The sequence below is a fragment of the Diabrotica virgifera genome, chromosome 5, assembly GCF_917563875.1.
Source record: "Diabrotica virgifera virgifera chromosome 5, PGI_DIABVI_V3a".
In the NCBI taxonomy this organism is placed as follows: domain Eukaryota; kingdom Metazoa; phylum Arthropoda; class Insecta; order Coleoptera; family Chrysomelidae; genus Diabrotica; species Diabrotica virgifera.
In genome coordinates, this window is record NC_065447.1 from 122,944,875 (window position 1) to 122,964,221 (window position 19,347).

Below are 19,347 nucleotides of genomic sequence, written 5' to 3' on the forward strand. Positions count from 1 at the left end.
TAGTCTCAACCAATGGAATATTTTCTATTAAGCGGTAAGCATCGTCCCTGAGTAGATTTCTTAAGTAAATAAATTTTTCGATGTTAGTGAGGGTTTCATCTTGATCAATGATGCTTAGAAAGGTTTGGTAGAAGAATTGAAACTCATTTAATTTCCCGGAAAAAGGATTGATACGAATTTCTGGCAGCTTGACAGTTCTCTGTTTGGTGGTGGCATTTTGAATGATTTGACTAGAGGGAGACAGGACATTGGGATTTGGGACACTAGATATTTCAGATGTTGTAGAACTTGTAGGTGGAGTTAGAAGGCTTTCGAGTTTTTACTCAAGTAAAGAAATGCATTTATAATATTTTTTTACTGTCGGATCTACGTCTTTAGTCGTAGCTAGCTCTGCCGCGAAAAGATTAGTTGCGTCATTATAGGTACGAAAGGCATCTCTGAGTTGATAAAGTATTTCCTTAATCATATCTTTAGTTAGAGAAGCTAAGTCAGTTTCTACACTACTACATAATCTAGTTAAATCTAATTTAGTGGCAGTTTTGGACCTCGTTAATTTGTTAATTTGACCCTGTTCCATTGTGATAATTTATTTTAATCGGTAATTGATAATAAATGTTTAATAAACAAATTATTTAAGATATTAAAGAGTCTTTTTTGTAAAAATGTGTAAATATTATCAAACGCACCCCCGTATGTCAGTAGAAAATTTCTTAAGAGCTGTTAGCGCAAGGTGATTTGCACGTGTTGTGACGTAGGTGGTTTCTTCGTAGTACCACCGATGGAAGTTTCCGTCGTGTCGTAGGGAGAGAATCGAAAATGCTGTTACAAGATGGCGCGCGGCGAGATTTTGCAAATGAATACAAGAATTTTTTCTTTTTTACAGAAATTAGAAATAACTAATTATTCGGCGAATACGAAGGACCACTAGATACTTATGAAGAAAAATACTGCATAAATATTTAGAGAGAGTAACTAAATTAATCTCGGAAAAGTATTTCCCAGGCGTTGGTTCAAAAAAATATAAAATTAGATTAGACGCGCGCACTTTTGAATTAAGCGATTCTTTCAGCCCGATTAAAGTTTGTACATGTTGAAAGATAGTTACTGGTAGAAAAAACAAACTCACCCTGTTTTGTGTTTGCTTCTGGTTCGTTTGTTAGAGTACACTGCATTGTGTGAACAAACCTTTAGAATCTTGTGTTGGTAACAGTGAATGACAAGTTCCTGTTCTCTGTAAGAACTGTCATGTCACATAATACATAAGATAATGTCAAGAAAAGTGTTTTTTAGTAATATTAATATATGTAACACGCCTAATATAAAAAATAAAACATATTTAACACATTTACCAAACATTATTTGAAGAACCTAACATTCATAGAAAAAAGTGTTGTGTGATTTGGTAGAATGCGATCTTACTGTTTAAAAAATATGTCACGTATTTCAGCGCCATCTCAGCACCTGGTTAAATGGAAGGGTACTACAAATCTGGCCTCCACATAAGTGGTGTGTAGCTTCGACAAGATAGGTGTGAAATTTTAAACGTTCTTGTTGTTGATTGGATAGGAAGAGTGGCGTAATCTAGCCTCCATGCTAGGTACATCATAGCCTCCATAGGGTACTTCCAATATTTAATATTTTATTCAAGTGGACAATAAAGGTACAACACAAACAACTTTTGTTTCTTAATTATTTATTTATACAATCATGTGACATTTTACATAGAAATATGAGTATTTAATTTGGATTAAATATATGTTTACTCGTTGAATTTTTCCACCATCTGCACACAACACCTGATGGGAGCCATTAGACCTAACAACAAAACGCGAAATAAAATGTGGATTTTAAAACTGTTGGATAAACCGTACCTGCAATCAGAAAATCTCTACCTTACAATCAGAAAAACTTACCTTTAAAAAGATACTCGATTACAAAATAACAAAAATATCAAAAAATACGACTGAATATCAGCTTTTTATGGTGACACAAACACATCACATAACCGACCATATAAAATAACTGAACGACAACGAACGAACGAACACGAACACTGAACACAGATTCACAGATAGCGCAGGATTTGCCAAAAGTCATGTTCCACCAATCACAATGCCGACATCAGCGCCTCTGACAAAATGGAAGGAAAATGAATACGATTACATGTTTTTTATTAGAGTGCGCGGGGCATGCTAACATTGGTTATGGGCCCAGAAAGAGTAATGTGTTAAAAGTTGATTTTTCAGTGTGAAGCTTGTGAGGTTAAGTTTGTGAAAATTTAAAATCTGCTGCTAGGCGTGGTGTGTGAAAAAATTAAGTTGATAAGTATGGAAAATAAACACGGAATTATTCCATTCAATGGAAATGGATTTGATAATTGGAAATTTCGTCTGTACTCTGTGTTGAAAGCAATGGATTTGGATGCTGTCTTACATGAGGTACCGGCTAGTACCAGAAATGATGATTGGATTAAGAGGAATCATAAGGCCTGTATGGTGATAATTCAGAGTGTGGCAGACTCCCATTTAGAGTATGTAAAAGAAACAGAAGTAGCCTTTGAAATGATAACCAAATTAAAAGCTATTTTTAGCAAAAAAGGTATGTGCTCAAAATTTTATTTACTGAAGGAACTAATAAATTTAAAATATATCTATGGTACTGATTTGCAAGAACATTTTACAAAGTGTGATCGTATTTTTCGAGAGCTTAAAAGTCTGGGGAGCAGTTTTGAAGAGACAGATATCGCATGTTTTTTGTTGCTATCCATGCCAGATGATTTTGAGGGGATAGTCACAGCTATACAAACCTTATCCGAAGCAGGTCTGAATGTTGAATTTGTAAAGAGTAGGCTGTTAGAATTCAACTCAAATAAAAATAAAAATGTAGCTAAAGTTATGCCATCATCATTTAATGTGACTCAAAAAGGGGTTAAATACTTTCGATGTGGTAAGATGGGCCATCTAAAGAATGTTTGTGGTATAAGATGTCACGCGTGTAACAAAATGGGACACAAATAAAAAAACTGCTATCTAAATAAAAGTAGACAAAATCAAGTTGACAATAGGGCAAATTTAGCTGAAGAGTTATGTAATGATCAAAACAGTGATATTCAAGCATCATCGCAATCTGTTGCATTCTGTGCTTCGAGTGCGTATTTGTCAACATCTAATAAAATAGAATGGTACGCTGATTCAGGAGCTACACATCATTATGTTAATGATAGCTCGAACCTAATAAACAGAAGACAGTTTGCGGAGCCAAGGTCAATACAGTTAGCAGAAAAAGGAAAGTCGATGGAGGCAATCTGTGTCGGGGACTTAAAGTGATAAGTGAAGTGAATAACAAAGAAGTTGTTATTACTATTAAAAATGTGTTTGTGTGCCTGGTTTAAGAGCAAATTTGCTATCAATATCAACAATTGAAAAAGCTGGTTTTGAAATAAAATGTTTTAATAGTAAAATTGTCATTAAAAGAGGTAACTGTATTTATGCTGAAGGTAATCGATGTAATAATTTATATAAAATCATTTTTAAGCATTGCAATTCTGAGTATGCAAACTTAGCAGTTGGTAATGAAAAAGATCTTTGGCACCAGAGGTATGGTCATTTAAATTATAATTCACTGTTACAAATAAAAAATAAAAATTTGGTTAATGGCATGCAGTTTGCAAATTCAGAAAATGATGGGTTGTGTAATATTTGTATAAAAAGCAAACAAAAGTGTTTGCCATATTTTTCGAAAAAGAAAAATTCAAGTAGAGTTCTGGAAACGATATACACAGATGTTTGCGAGCCTATTACACCAGTATCACATAATGGTATGGTATGTTAAACAGCAAATGGTTAAATTCAATTAGTTACCACTATAAACAGCCCGGATTGACCGATAATAGTATAAAAGGCCCGGTTTCAGGTAAAATTTATTTTAGACTTTATTATGGGAGTACCGTCTAGTCAGTGTTAATTGCAAAAGACCAACTCTGTCTACCTCGGTGGCTTATCGCTCCGGGTGGGTCTTAACAATGGGCCAGGTCAAATAAATTTAATAATATTTACGACCGCACTTCTTCTTCTTCTTCTTGTGCCACTCCTATCGGAGATTGGAAATCATCAAGGCTACCCTGACTTTGTTTACAGCTGACCTAAAAAGTTCATTAGTGGTGCAGCCAAACCACTCTCTCAAATTCCGCATCCACGACATTCTTCTACGGCCTGGATTCCGTTTTCCTTCTATTTTCCTTGCATTATATTCTGAAGTAATGCGTATTTATGACCTCTCATCAGGTGACCCAAATACTCGAGTTTTCTTCGTTTTATCGTTAATAAAATTTCTGGGTCTCTTCCTATCCTTCGTATTACTTCAAGATTTGTGATTCTTTCAACCCAACTTATCTTAAGCATTCGACGGTAGCACCACATCTCGAAACTTTCAATATTTTTTATGTTGTTCTGTTTGAGAGTCCAGGCCTCTACACCGTATAATAGCGTGTTAAATACGTAGCCACTTAGCATTCTTAATCGTAGAGGGATGCTTATATCTCTGTTGCAGAAGAATTTTCTCATCTTTATGAAGGTGGCCCTGGCAATTTCGATACGTCTTTTTATTTCATTGTTTTGGTCTCCAGTTTCGTTTATTAAAGTTCCCAAGTATTTATAACTTGATACTTTTTCAATTTGAATGCCATTTATACTAATATGTGCTGGTTGTGTCATGATTTTACTGAAGACCATATACTTGGTTTTTTGATATTAATGTTTATGCCATAATTGTTGCAAGCAATATTTATGTTTGTAAGTAATCGTTGTAATTCTTCTACTGTTCTTGCAACTAGTACAGTGTCGTCTGCGTATCGAATATTATTTACAACCTCTCCGTTGATTACGATTCCTTCATTTGCTTGCAAAAGGGCTTCCTGACAGATGCTTTCACTATATACATTAAATAGCAGTGGTGACAAAATGCACCCCTGTCTTACTCCTCTACGTATTTCTATTGCTTTTGATATCTCGTTTTCTATTTTGATGTTAGCTTTCTGATTCCAATATAAGTTGAGAATTATTGTCAGATCTTTATTATCTATGTCTTTTCTTTCAAGAATGTCTCTTAGCCTATCGTGGCGTACTCTGTCAAACGCTTTTTCAAAATCGATAAAACATGCATGTACTTCTTGATTAACGTCTAGGCATCTTTGTGTAAGAACATTCAAACCGAAGAGAGCTTCTCGAGTACCTAGTCCTTTTCTGAACCCCATCTGTGTTTTACTAATATCTGACTCCAACTTTTGATAAACTCGGTTGTGGATGACTTTTAGAAATATCTTTAGTAGATGGCTCATTAAAGATATTGTTCGATGTTCTGAACATTCTTTTGCATTGGATTTCTTTGGCAGTGTAACGAATGTAGACAGCAGCCACTCTTGAGGTATAATACCAGTATTGTATACTGTGTTAAATAAGTGCAATATTATACCTATTGATTCATCATTCAAGAGCTTTAGTAATTCAGTAGGAACCTCATCGGGTCCATTTGCCTTTCCAGTTTTGGAATTTCTAAGTGCCATTTCTACTTCACTAAACACAAAACAACTACGTTTGTTGATAGTAAATACGATCGACCTACATTAGCACATATCGGTGTGTCGAATATCAAATATTCAGTATTCATATCCGAAATTGGACAGTATCATTTTATCACCCAGTAGATCGAATGCATTTATTTGTTATTAAACACACACACGTAATTAATTAAATTACATACACATTTGGTCAATTATCAATAATATAATTTGGACATCAGCCAAAAGTTGCTGACATAAGATAAACAATTTACCTTAATTAGATACACAAAATCACGCGGGGCCCGTGTTTACATTGACCCAATTTAAACTTATATAAAACTAAGATCTCTTGTCTAGAAATTCAATTATTATTAATTCATTAACGCGAGTGATTGTCTTCAACGCTCATCATTTAAGTCTCTACTCAAAGTACCCCGGGTCAACATCCATAGTGTAAGTCTCATCAATAAACTCTGCTACTATTATTTGGTGTTTCCATCACAACTTAAAGACCATCTACACTGAGCCAACGAAAGGATATTGTTCATGGTCCTATCGAGAAAAAGAATACTTCAAGGAAGTTTGAGAAAGCCTCTACAGTCCACACCAGCAACACCCTCAGAGAGAGACCACTAGACCCGGGAGAACGAGAGCTGATTGCAGAGCTAAGAGCAGTACCAAAGCCGAGAGCCGATTGCAGAGCAAAGAGCAGTACCATAGCCGAGAGCCGATTGCAGAGCTAAGAGCAGTACCAAAGCCGAGAGCCGATTGCAGAGCTAAGAGCAGTACCATAGCCGAGAGCTGATTGCAGAGCTAAGAGCAGTACCAAAGCCGAGAGCCGATTGCAGAGCTAAGAGCAGTACCATAGCTGAGAGCCGATTGCAGAGCTAAGAGCAGTACCAAAGCCGAGAGCCGATTGCAGAGCTAAGAGCAGTACCAAAGCCGAGAGCCGATTGCAGAGCTAAGAGCAGTACCAAAGCCGAGAGCCGATTGCAGAGCTAAAAGCAGTACCAAAGCCGAGAGCCGATTGCAGAGCTAAGAGCAGTACCATAGCCGAGAGCCGATTGCAGAGCCTACCAGAAGCGAGGGACCCTAGACGTCTAAGAAAACAAAAAAAAAACCGTAAGTTTTTGAATAATTACAAAATCTTTCAACTGTTACAATCGTACAATTTAACAAGTTTGTATTTTTATTATAATTCAACAATCTAGAACAACAATATCCACTCTATCAATAGTAAAATAATGTACTTTAGAATGTATACCATATAAATAATACAGAGACAAAAATATATTTGAAAAATAATTTGAAAAAAAAGAAACGTTCATAAACATATAGCTTGCTTTAATTTCAATTAAATACTTTATTTCGAAAAAATTAAAATACTACGTAACTTATAGAACGATAAAAGTCCACTCTATATAATAATTTCAGTTAAATTTTCACTATTTTAGAAAATGAAAATATTTTACCTATTTCTGTAAAAATTAATCACATAGATATCTAATTGCCAAATTTGAATAAGATTCCAGTATTAATATTACATATATCATTTACAGATCTTTTATAAATACAAAGGTTCATTAAATTATCCAACCAAAGAATTTCAATTTTAGCGTTAGTGAAATCGTAATACTATTCAGTTTATTTACAAACAGAAATCACTTAGTCAGGCAAGCGACCTACGGTAACGTTGAAAAATTGCAAACTTGACAAGGGCATACAATTACATTTTTATTTATATACATTCTGGCTTACGAGAGAGCGTGATAGTACAGGTATAGTAAATAAATATAATTGTTAATAAGCAGATATTTTTTTTTGTGTGAATTTGATGGCCTTGGACTAGCCAATTAGCCAGACATTATAGGCATATTTAAGTACATTGCTTAATAAATAAAATACAGTTCATATTGTTTAATATATTTACCGCTGAATTTAAAATTTTATAAAAATAACCATGGAAAGTGTATACGTTAAGCAAGCGGAGATAGGAGCAGAATTAGCGAAACTAGTTTCAAATACTAAAAAGGATTCTCAATCTCGGAGGACTCAACAATACATCCGGGATAGGCAGGAAAAATTAGAAGAATATTGGGCAAAATTTCTGAATAACCACGAAAAGCTGCTAGAAGGAGGTATAACGAAAGAAAAATATTTTGAAACAAAATACCATGATCAGGTATTTAAGACATATATTGAGGGGAAAACCCTGTTGGAAGAATATGGAAGGGTGCTGAAAAGAGGAAAAGCACCGAAAGTAAAGGAGATACAGATAAGGAAGCAAAGAATCGAGGAATTATTACGGCCAGAAAATGAACAAGATTTGCAGGAGGATGAAGAGCTGCAGTCAGAGTTAAGAGAATACATGGAAAAGGTGAATACACTAATAATTGAAGCAGCAGTAAATGAGGAACTAGACGCTATAGATAATGGAGAAGTAGAGAGAATAAATCAACTAAAGAGGAGAGTCAGGGAAACCTTGAAGAAAATAAGGCCAGGAATGCAACGGCCAGAAAGCACACAGAGGAGGGACGGTGTGACATTACCGCAGGTAAAAATCCCTGTGTATGAAGGCAGGTATGAAACGTGGAGAACTTTCCACGATCTGTTTACAAAAGTAATACATGAAAACGACCAGTTATCAAACGCAGAAAAAATGCAGTACCTAAAAACTCAACTAAGAGGGGAAGCCAACAGAATGATACAACACTTAAACATATCCGAGGCCAACTACGAAGTGGCCTGGAACATGCTAAAAGATAGATATGAGAATCCAAGGATGATATTGTTTAAATTGATAGACAGGATGCTACTAGCACAGGAAGTAAAGGAATCTTCTGCTAGAGCATTGAAATCACTACATGACACCTTCCACGAAAGTCTGGAAGCCATAGGAGGGTTAGGAACAGACACGGAAGCGTGGAGCCCATTGGTAGCCCGAATTATCATAACGAAATGGGACAATGAAACCAGGAGGCTGTACGAAAACCACGTTGGAGACAGTAGAGAGATACCGACGTACAAATCGACACAAACATTCTTACAGCGAAGATTCCAGACACTGGAACTGCTGGAGTCAGAAAAAAGACAAGAGAAGCAAGGAGGATCTGGGAGGAAACCAAGAACACGTTGCGTGATATGCAACGGAGATCACGGAGTACCGAACTGCAGAGAATTTCAGGAACTCAATGTAAGAGACCGAAACAGGATGATAAAAGAAAAAGGATTGTGTGCAAACTGCCTAGCACATAAAAAAGAAAAACAATGTTATGTACAATATAGGTGCAGACACTGTGGCGGAGAACATCACCATATGTTGCATTATGAGAAAGGAACCACAGGCAACAAAAGAAACTCCAATGAAACGAAAGGAGAACAAACACAAGAAAGAAATGGAAGAGATTCGAATAATAGAAGAAACGGGTATCAAGCTAATAGGTACAGAGGAGGAAATAATAATCCATACAACGCCAGAGAACAAAATAACGGAAGGCGAGAAAATACACAAGATACCAATGGGCATACGAATATCAACGACCACCAAAGAGGACAGAATTCAGTAAACTGTGCAAGCCATAAGGAAGGTGAAGCATTACTAGCGACAGCTGTTGTACGCATAAGAGATGCGAAAGGAGATTCACACATAATGAGAGCATTAATCGACCAAGGGTCACAATGCGCATTTATAACGGAACAAGCTGCGACGACGCTAGGAACAACAAGGAAGCCCATACAGGCGACCATATCCGGGATAGGCTCGTCAGGAGAAAAAACAGCCAATTGGAGTATGAAACTTTTAATCGAAACTCATTACGAAAGTGACTTCGAGATGGAAATAGAAGCACTAGTATTACCAAAGATAACAAGGAATTTACCGGAACAGGATATAATTCTACCGGACTATAACGAGAAAAATGCAATACTGGCAGATCCAAGATATTACAAGGTAGGGAAAATAGACTTACTACTAGGAGTAAAAGAATACAGTTACATATTGACAGAAGGGATGCACAGAATAAGTAATGGACTCCTGAGTCAAAACACCAAACTAGGATGGATAGTTTCGGGGATAGCACGAGAGAAGGAGACTACAAAAGCAGAAGTATGCTGTATGATATCCAGACAAGAGATGGACATACAAATAAAGAAATTCTGGGAATTAGAAGAAGTAAATCAGGAAACAAGTTTATCAGTAGAAGAACAAGAATGTGAAGAAATGTATCGACAGACAGTAAAAAGAGATGAAGACGGGAGATACGAAGTGAGAATTACGTTTAAGGAAGAGGTAACAAAGCTAGGAGAATCTAAGCAGCAGGCATTCGCCAGATTGATGCAACTAGAAAGGAAGTTTGCAAAAGACAAACAGTTAGAAGCGAATTACAGACAATTCATGGAAGATTATGAAAACCAAGGTCATATGGTAATAGCAGAAAACCAGGGAGATGGGTACTACCTACCTCATCATCCAGTGAGAAAAGAGGACAGTACTACAACGAAAATAACGGTGCACACGACAACGATAAAGGAGGACATATGCGAGAGATTCTCAAATTTAGAAAGAATGAGAAGAGTACTTGCATACTGTAGGAGATTTGCAGACAAATGCAGAAAAAAGAAGGACAGTGGACAAAGTCAGCTGGCAGTCCAAGAATTAGAGGAAACGCTATTAAAGGTGATAAAGCACACACAGCACGCCTACTTCAAACAAGAAATAAAGAAGCTGGAGAAGAAACAGCAGTTAGACAAGAAAAATAAATTAGCGTCATTGGTACCATTCCTGGATAGACAAGGAATTCTAAGAGTCACCGGAAGACTGAGACACACGAATCTAAAGTACGGAGAAAAACATCCGATAATTTTGCCAAAGGATAGTGCATTAACAAAGTTACTTATAGCAGATAGTCACGCAAAAAATCTACATAGCGGATTACAACAAACACTACAGTACATAAAAAGGAAATACTGGATAATCAACGGCAGAAGAACCGTGAAAGATCATCTAGCAAAATGCTTAAGGTGCAGGAGGTATAAAAGCCAAGCAGCACAACAATTAATGGGAGATCTACCGAAAGACAGAGTGAACCCGAGTCATCCCTTTACTAACACAGGGATAGATTATGCCGGGCCAATAAAAATAAGTACCACGAGAGGCAGAGGACAGAGGAGCTATAAGGGCTACATCTCAGTATTTGTGTGTCTGTCAACGAAGGCAGTACACCTCGAAGTAGTAAGCGATATGTCTACGGATGCATTCATCGCGGCGTTCAAGAGATTTACGGCACGCAGAGGACAGTGCAACAACGTATACAGCGATAACGGAACCACATTCGTAGGAACAGCAAATTTGTTGAAAAAAGAAAATCAAAAAATAGATGACGAGATAAAACAAGGATTACTGGCACTAGGTACCCAATGGCATGTCATACCTGCATATGCACCACATTTCGGAGGACTATGGGAGAGCGCAGTGCGGATAATGAAATATCACTTGAAAAGAATCATCGGGGAAACAGTTCTAACATATGAAGAATTGAGTACGGTGCTGACACAAACAGAAGCATGTATGAACTCGAGACCATTATGTGGGTCATCAGAAGACCCTGAAGGGAAAATAGCCCTGACACCAGCTCACTTCCTTATAGGGAGAGAAATTATATCACCAAATCGGGAAGAAGAGCTTACGACTTATTTGAAGATGCCGACGAGGTGGAGATTATTGGAGAAAATAAAAAGAGACTTCTGGAAAATTTGGAAACAGGAATACCTGCACCAATTACAACAGAGAAATAGATGGCATAAGGCGCACTCTAACATAAAAGAAGAAGAAATAGTTATAATAAAAGAAGAAGATACACCTCCAGGCAGATGGCCATTAGCGAGGGTAACAGAAACACACCCTGGAGCGGAGGGACTAACCAGAGTCGTAACAGTGAGAAAGGCGAACGGGAAACTGACAAAAAGACCCATACATAAACTAATACGACTGGAAGAAGAGAAACAGGAAAAGCCGAAGAAGGCAGCAGCACTAAGATGGAAGAAAATACTAGTAGCTATAATGTTTTTAACGATGTTAAAACCCATAAAGGCAGAACCGTATAAAATATATAATCCGGAACCAGGATTTTTCACAGAAGATCTTGGAGAGGTCGTTATAGACCGGGGAACATTTCGAATAAAGGTGTTACTAGAAAAGGGAAGAATTCGAACAGAGCACCAACTAATAGGAAATATGATACAAGGAGTACGAGAACTGTGTCAGGATATAAAAATCGTGAATTGTAAGGATATAATAGGGAAGTTAGAGGAAGGACAAAGAAAGGCGGAATCAGTAAGCGAGGGGTTGACAGTAGAAATAAAAGCAAGGGAAAGAAGAGGAATATTAGGAACAATATTAACCTCAGTATTTGGAGTCAATGACGAAGCCTACAGTAACATTGAAGCATTAGACAATAACCAAAAGGAGCTAATAAAGGGATCACAGCATCAAGCGAAGATAATGTTAGAAACAATAACATCAATCAATCACACAGAGAACAGGATAAACGAGCAAATGAACAAGTTTAACAAAGCACTAATCACAGGCCTACAAGAAATATCTAAAGGACTTAACGAAGTAGAAGACAAAGCACAGAGACTAGAAACCGAATATAGCACGTTGCGAATACAAACGATAGCGTTGCAAGTTATGGAATTCATAAACGAATATACTCAATTTTACGAGGGAATATTAAACCTTCACTATAACCACGGACACTTCATTGATATAGTGAAACCGGGTGAGATAACCAAATTGATAGAGAAAGCAGGGCAGATACTGCCACAAGGGGTCGAAATACGACGACAGCCCATTATAGAAACAGAAGTCAGTCATGACGACAGATATATAACAGTCATTGGCTATTTCATAGTGACAGGGAAAATTAAGTACAGCATGCTGAAAGTCACGGCCATACCACTTAACGTTGAGGGGTCGGTGTTGCGCACATTTGTCGCCCCAAGGAATCTACTGGTCGTAGATTATAACACACTGCACTACTTCGAATTGACCGCAGAAGATAGGGAAAAATGTTTACTGTTGACAAAGACGCAGATAGCGTGCTCACCAACGGCTATAAGGAACATGGATACCCAACCAAACTGCATACTTGAAGAAATTTATGAGCGATCTAAGAATAGCACATGTCCAGTGGTAGCCAGGACAATACAGACAGCTCAATGGAGTAAGATGGGTACCCCCAACCTCTGGCTCGTTATGACGCCAGTCACGATACACATATCCATTATTTGCGATGGAAATCGGAGCGAAAGAGTACTGGAACGAGTCACATTCCTGAAATTAAATTCAATTATTATTTGATTACTTTTGTTCTTCATAACTTTGTTATTTTTTATTATCTTGTAAATGCTAGGGAATAAAAATTTGAAATTTTTCAGATGTGTATAACTTTACACACGCTATCAAAATAGCTATCAAAATGACAGTGTTGCCATTTAAGAAAATCAACGATGACGTCATATCTCTAAATTGGGACACCCTGTATACATTATTATTATATGTCAAAAATGACAATTTGATATACTAATCGACGGGTCTGAGCATTTTTCAAAAAAACAGTTAGTATTTTAATTATTGAATATATTCCAAATTACAGATATAACTTTGTTATTTTCTCTTATCTTGTAAATAGTAGAGAATAAAAATTTGATATTTTGCAGTTATGTATAACTTTACAAACCCTATCAAATTGGCTATCAAAATGACAGTGTTGCCATTTAAGAAAATCGACGATGACGTCATATCTCTAAATTGGGACACCCTGTATATATTTTTATTGAATGTCAAAAAGGACAATTTGAAATACTAATCGACGGGTCTGAGCATTTTCCAAAAAAACAATTAGTATTTGAGATATTGAATTTATTCCACTTTACAGACTCTCTCTGTATATATATATATATATATATATATATATATATATATATATATATATATATATATATATATATATATATATATATATATATATTGTTGTGATCTTATTTTTGAAATCTGATGCTGTTCTCACATGTAATTTATTTTAATTAATTAATTAATGATTATCTCATTAATCAAACAGATCAAATACCAATATAGTGTCAATCTCAGGGCTAAATTATAATATCAATTACTTACTTTCGTGGCTTCAAAATATTTCTCAGTGGATTCCTAATCGGGATAGATAAAAGAGAGTAAAATAATACACACATATGAATTTCAATTAGAAATTATAAAATCGTTTATTTTATCTAAATGGCATTCAATGCTTAATATTTCCTATATCTTATCTTTATATCTTTATTTAATATAACATTTACAAACATGGGAATCATTTCTTTTTGTCTCCAAAGTTATTTTATTTAAAATGAACTATTATGATTTATCAGTGATAAATTGATTTAGGTTTGATAAAAAAAATTTTAATATTGATTGTGTGCCTCAATTTTCAATGTGGTATTTAATATATAAACCAGACATTCATGTCATAACAAAATAGACTGACCTTTACTGATGATTTGACAATGTCTTCACACAAAACACGTTTCCTCCTATCTTGGGTTGCGATCAAACGACTCGTACCAGCTTCCCAGTAAAGCCTCTGCTCCTTTCTGAAAACTACGCCTCGTACCGCACTCGTTCCTGCCTTCTCCTGATGCCGTGTTCTACCTTTTTCAAACACTTCAACAAAAACCGGGATACTCTAGACCCAAGGAGAGTTATATCTTATCTCGACTCGGCCTAACACTCGTTCCACGATATCTTACTTTTTAAATTTCAACAAACAAACTAACTATACCGGCGTTTCACTTTTTTGTACACTCTTCTCGAACACTCTTTTTGTACACTCTTCTTCGCCTTTCGATCGCTCAAAACATTCTGCCACATATCTCTCATCTATTCTCCTACCTCCAAATTACCATTTCCAGCATTCAAAATCAACCAATCCCAAGCAACTTTCAATTATCCGTATTTATCAACACAACTTTCCTTTTTCTAAATATCTTAATGGATTTCAAGAAAAAATAATATTCCCCATTTCAATTTTACTTTGTACATTAATACAACATTTACAAATTTAATGACCCATTATCTTATTCACTAGAGTATTAGTTAGCGGTGGTTAATGACAGATCCTTCCGCGAACACTTTCTTTGTACACATCACTCTAATTGTTTATTTGAGTCGTATTGTTCCGAGGTTCGTAAACACTTCTCCGAATCACTCTCTTAAACGCTACCTATACATAATTTGTTTTATACAGGGTGTTCCAAATTTACATGCCCGTGGTCGAGAAAAATGAAAACCTTTATTTTAATTTGACTTTAATTTATAATTATAAACTTTTATTTCTTATATCAATTAGGAATATAACAAATCCCCGCCTTTGTATTCGATAAAATTTATCTGCATCTTTAATTAAATTTTCTCGAGCCAAAACCAACTCCCCGTATTTTACCTTGCTTTAATCTATGTCTTATACCCCTTCTTCTTGTATTACTCTAATTAGTCCCACCTCTAGAGTAATTTTTTCCTTTTTTTCAGTGTCCTCATCCCGTGTTAGAGCGTCGGCTATTATGTTGTCTTTCCCTTTTTCCCATATCAATTTTCTGTCTTTTTCCTCAGATTCTTCACATACGTTTACCGTGCATTCTGCATCCTCGTTTTCATATACCTCCTCTTCAAATGCCACTGTTTCAATCATATCCTTTTCGCTTTCATTTGTTAGCTTTATTTCTTCTTCTCCTGAGCTCATCTCTTCTTTTGAGGAATCTCAGGTTTTATTTTCTTTTGTTGTTAATACTTTTATTTCTTCTTCTCCTGAGCTCGTCTCTTCTTTTGACGAATACCAGGTTTTAACTTCCTTTATCTTTTTCTGACCTTTTTTCCTTTTTCTTCTTTGTCCTTGCTTCATTGCCAAATTCATTTCCACTGTTTGTTCTTTACCTGATTCGTCCGTATTTTGTTTCTCATGTTCCTTGTCCTGTTCTTCTTCTTTTTCTTCTGATAGTTTCATCGTATTATTTTTAAAATCTATCATTACATGTTTTTCTGCCAATTCGTCAACTCCTACTATCATGTCATGTGACATGTTTGGCATAATTACACATTGTAGTGCATACTTATTTTTACCTAATCGTACCATTACTCGTATGCCTTCATTTATAGTTGCCAATGTCCGTTTGTTTGCGCCCACTAAATTTACCCTAGGTATTTTGTAAATTAAATTTGTTAAGTTAACTTCTTCTATTAGTTTTCTATTGACCAGTGTTATTTCAGATCCAGTGTCTATCATAATTTTAATTGGTTTCTCGTTGATAAATCCATCCAGAAATTTTAAATTAACTCCATTTTTCTTTTCGTTGTTTCCTGCCAATTTAATAAAATCCTTGGGTTGACAAAAGATTCCTGTTTGGTTTTTTGTTTTTAGTGAGCGCCTTCGTGAAAAAACGCCGATTGCTCCTCGTTGTTTATATTTTCGTCATAATGTCTCTCTTCGTCATATCCTTCTGTCTGGGTATTATTTACCTCTCTTCTATTGTCTCTTGGTCTGTCGGATCTGTTTCGGTTTTCTCGATATCCCTGTTCATTTTGTCTACCATTACTTTTGTTTTCTTGATTTGAGCGTGTGGTGTTTCTATTCTGGTATTCTCGATTTCTGTCTTCATTCCATTGCCTATTTTTTTGTTCATAATTTCCTCTTCCTTTGTCTCTATTTTCGTTTTCCCTTCGGGGATTAAAATCTCGTCTTGTATAGTCCCTCCTATTTTGATTTCTATCTCTGTAATCCTGTGTTTCTCGGGGCCTGTAATCTTCTCGCGACCTTCTTGATTTTCTTTCTCTTAGACGTGATTCTCTTATTTGTAGGAATTGGCATAAACTATCTATGTCTTTGTAGTTTTGCAATGTGATATGGTCTTCCAGCGTTTCTTCGAAATGTCTTGCAATTAGTTCGACTAATTGTTCTGATGAATAATTATATTGTTAATGTTTTGCATTATAGTAAATTTGTAATGCATATGTCCTTTCTGAGATACCCATCCTATCATTGTATTTCCCATTTTGCAATTCCTTGTTAATTTCCAATTGTTGGACTTTTCCCCAGAAATAATTCAAAAATTTTTGTTCAAATTGTTGCCAACTGTCAAATTCTTCTTCTTTGCAATCAAACCATAGAGCTGCCTCATACTTAAGATGGTTTCTGATTGTTTCTTTCGCTGTTTCGAAATTTCTGATATGTTGTACTTTCTTTTTCAGGCTATTTATGAACGGCACTGGGTGTAATCCTCCTACACCCCGCCAAACCGTATTTTCACGTCATCTGTGCTATGTATAACCATTTCTCTTCTTTCTCCGACATTTTGTTGAGTATTGATTTCCGCAATTTTTCTTTCGTTTTCTTTGATCTTTCTTTCCACTTCTTCTATGTCTGCTTGAATAGCGTTTTCCAACTTGTTTTCCAAATTTTCTATTTCCTTTTTCTGGCAATTGTTTATCTCCTTTATTTTGATTTTGATTTCTTTAATCTCTATCTCCTGTTTCTCGCTCTTTTCTGCAATCTCTTCAATTTTTTTAACCATTTCCTTCTTAATACTCTCTATATTTCTGTTGTTTTCTTCTACTGCTTGTTTTGTTTCTTGTTGATTGTCATCCATTTTTTGTTGTGTTTCCTTCATGGCTTGTTTTGTTTCTTCCTGATTTTCTTGCATTGTTCGTTTTGCTTCATCCATTGCTTGTTTTGTTTCTCTTTGATTGTCATCCATTTTTTTTTTTGACTGGAGTTGCATAAGTTGTAATATCTTTTCTAATTCTGATAATTCTTTTTTTCCTGTTTCCATGATTGTTGTGTCTAAAATATCTTCTTGGTCTAAATTTTCCTCTTGATCTGAATGTTCTTCCTGTTTTTTGTTGTCTTTGCTTTTGCTTAATGTCACAGACATTTGTTTTCAAGAAATACTATCCCCGCCAAATATGAAATTTGAATAGTATGTTACCAAGACGAATTTTTCTCACCCAAATTTAATAAATCCTGTTTCCATGATTGTTGTGTCTAAAATATCTTCTTGGTCTAAATTTTCCTCTTGATCTGAATGTTCTTCCTGTTTTTTGTTGTCTTTGCTTTTGCTTAATGTCACAGACATTTGTTTTCAAGAAATACTATCCCCGCCAAATATGAAATTTGAATAGTATGTTACCAAGACGAATTTTTCTCACCCAAATTTAATAAATTGTCAATAAATATATCAAATGTAAATATCGATAAATTAAATCAATTATGTCAAATTTGTACCTAAAGATATCTAAAATTTTATGTCATCAAATGTAAATATCTCACTTTTTACCACGGGCATATAAATTTCCAACCAACGGCTTTTCTCTTTCTATTCCTTCAAATTTGCCACTAGAAATACTTTTCAATGCTTTCCACTTTGGGCGACATGTTGTTGTGATCTTATTTTTGAAATCTGATGCTGTTCTCAGATGTAATTTATTTTAATTAATTAATTAATAATTATCTCATTAATCAAACAGATCAAATACCAATATAGTGTCAATCTCAGGGCTAAATTATAATATCAATTACTTACTTTCGTGGCTTCAAAATATTTCTCAGTGGATTCCTAATCGGGATAGATAAAAGAGAGTAACACATATGAATTTCAATTAGAAATTATAAAATCGTTTATTTTATCTAAATGGCATCAATGCTTAATATTTCTTATATCTTATCTTTATATCTTTATTTAATATAACATTTACAAACATGGGAATCTTATTTCTTTTTGTCTCCAAAGTTATTTTATTTAAAATGAACTATTATGATTTATCAGTGATAAATTGATTTAGGTTTGATAAAAAAAATTTTAATAATGATTGTGTGCCTCAATTTTCAATGTGGTATTTAATATATAAACCATACATTCATGTCATAACAAAATAGACTGACCTTTACTGATGATTTGACAATGTCTTCACACAAAACACGTTTCCTCCTATCTTGGGTTGCGATCAAACGACTCGTACCAGCTTCCCAGTAAAGCCTCTGCTCCTTTCTGAAAACTACGCCTCGTACCGCACTCGTTCCTGCCTTCTCCTGATGCCGTGTTCTACCTTTTTCAAACACTTCAACAAAAACCGGGATACTCTAGACCCAAGGAGAGTTATATCTTATCTCGACTCGGCCTAACACTCGTTCCACGATATCTTACTTTTTAAATTTCAACAAACAAACTAACTATACCGGCGTTTCACTTTTTTGTACACTCTTCTCGAACACTCTTTTTGTACACTCTTCTTCGCCTTTCGATCGCTCAAAACATTCTGCCACATATCTCTCATCTATTCTCCTACCTCCAAATTACCATTTCCAGCATTCAAAATCAACCAATCCCAAGCAACTTTCAATTATCCGTATTTATCAACACAACTTTCCTTTTTCTAAATATCTTAATGGATTTCAAGAAAAAATAATATTCCCCATTTCAATTTTACTTTGTACATTAATACAACATTTACAAATTTAATGACCCATTATCTTATTCACTAGAGTATTAGTTAGCGGTGGTTAATGACAAATCCTTCCGCGAACACTTTCTTTGTACACATCACTCTAATTGTTTATTTGAGTCGTATTGTTCCGAGGTTCGTAAACACTTCTCCGAATCACTCTCTTAAACGCTACCTATACATAATTTGTTTTATACAGGGTGTTCCAAATTTACATGCCCGTGGTCGAGAAAAATGAAAACCT

General features: G+C 35.3%; 1 protein-coding gene across 2 annotated transcripts in view; it reads left to right on the forward strand.

Moving 5' to 3' along the window:
* The window catches only part of LOC126884366 (histone-lysine N-methyltransferase SMYD3), a 435,662-nt gene that overhangs the window by 16,246 nt on the left and 400,069 nt on the right, over window positions 1-19,347 (forward strand). The gene's annotated exons all lie outside the window — the stretch shown is intronic.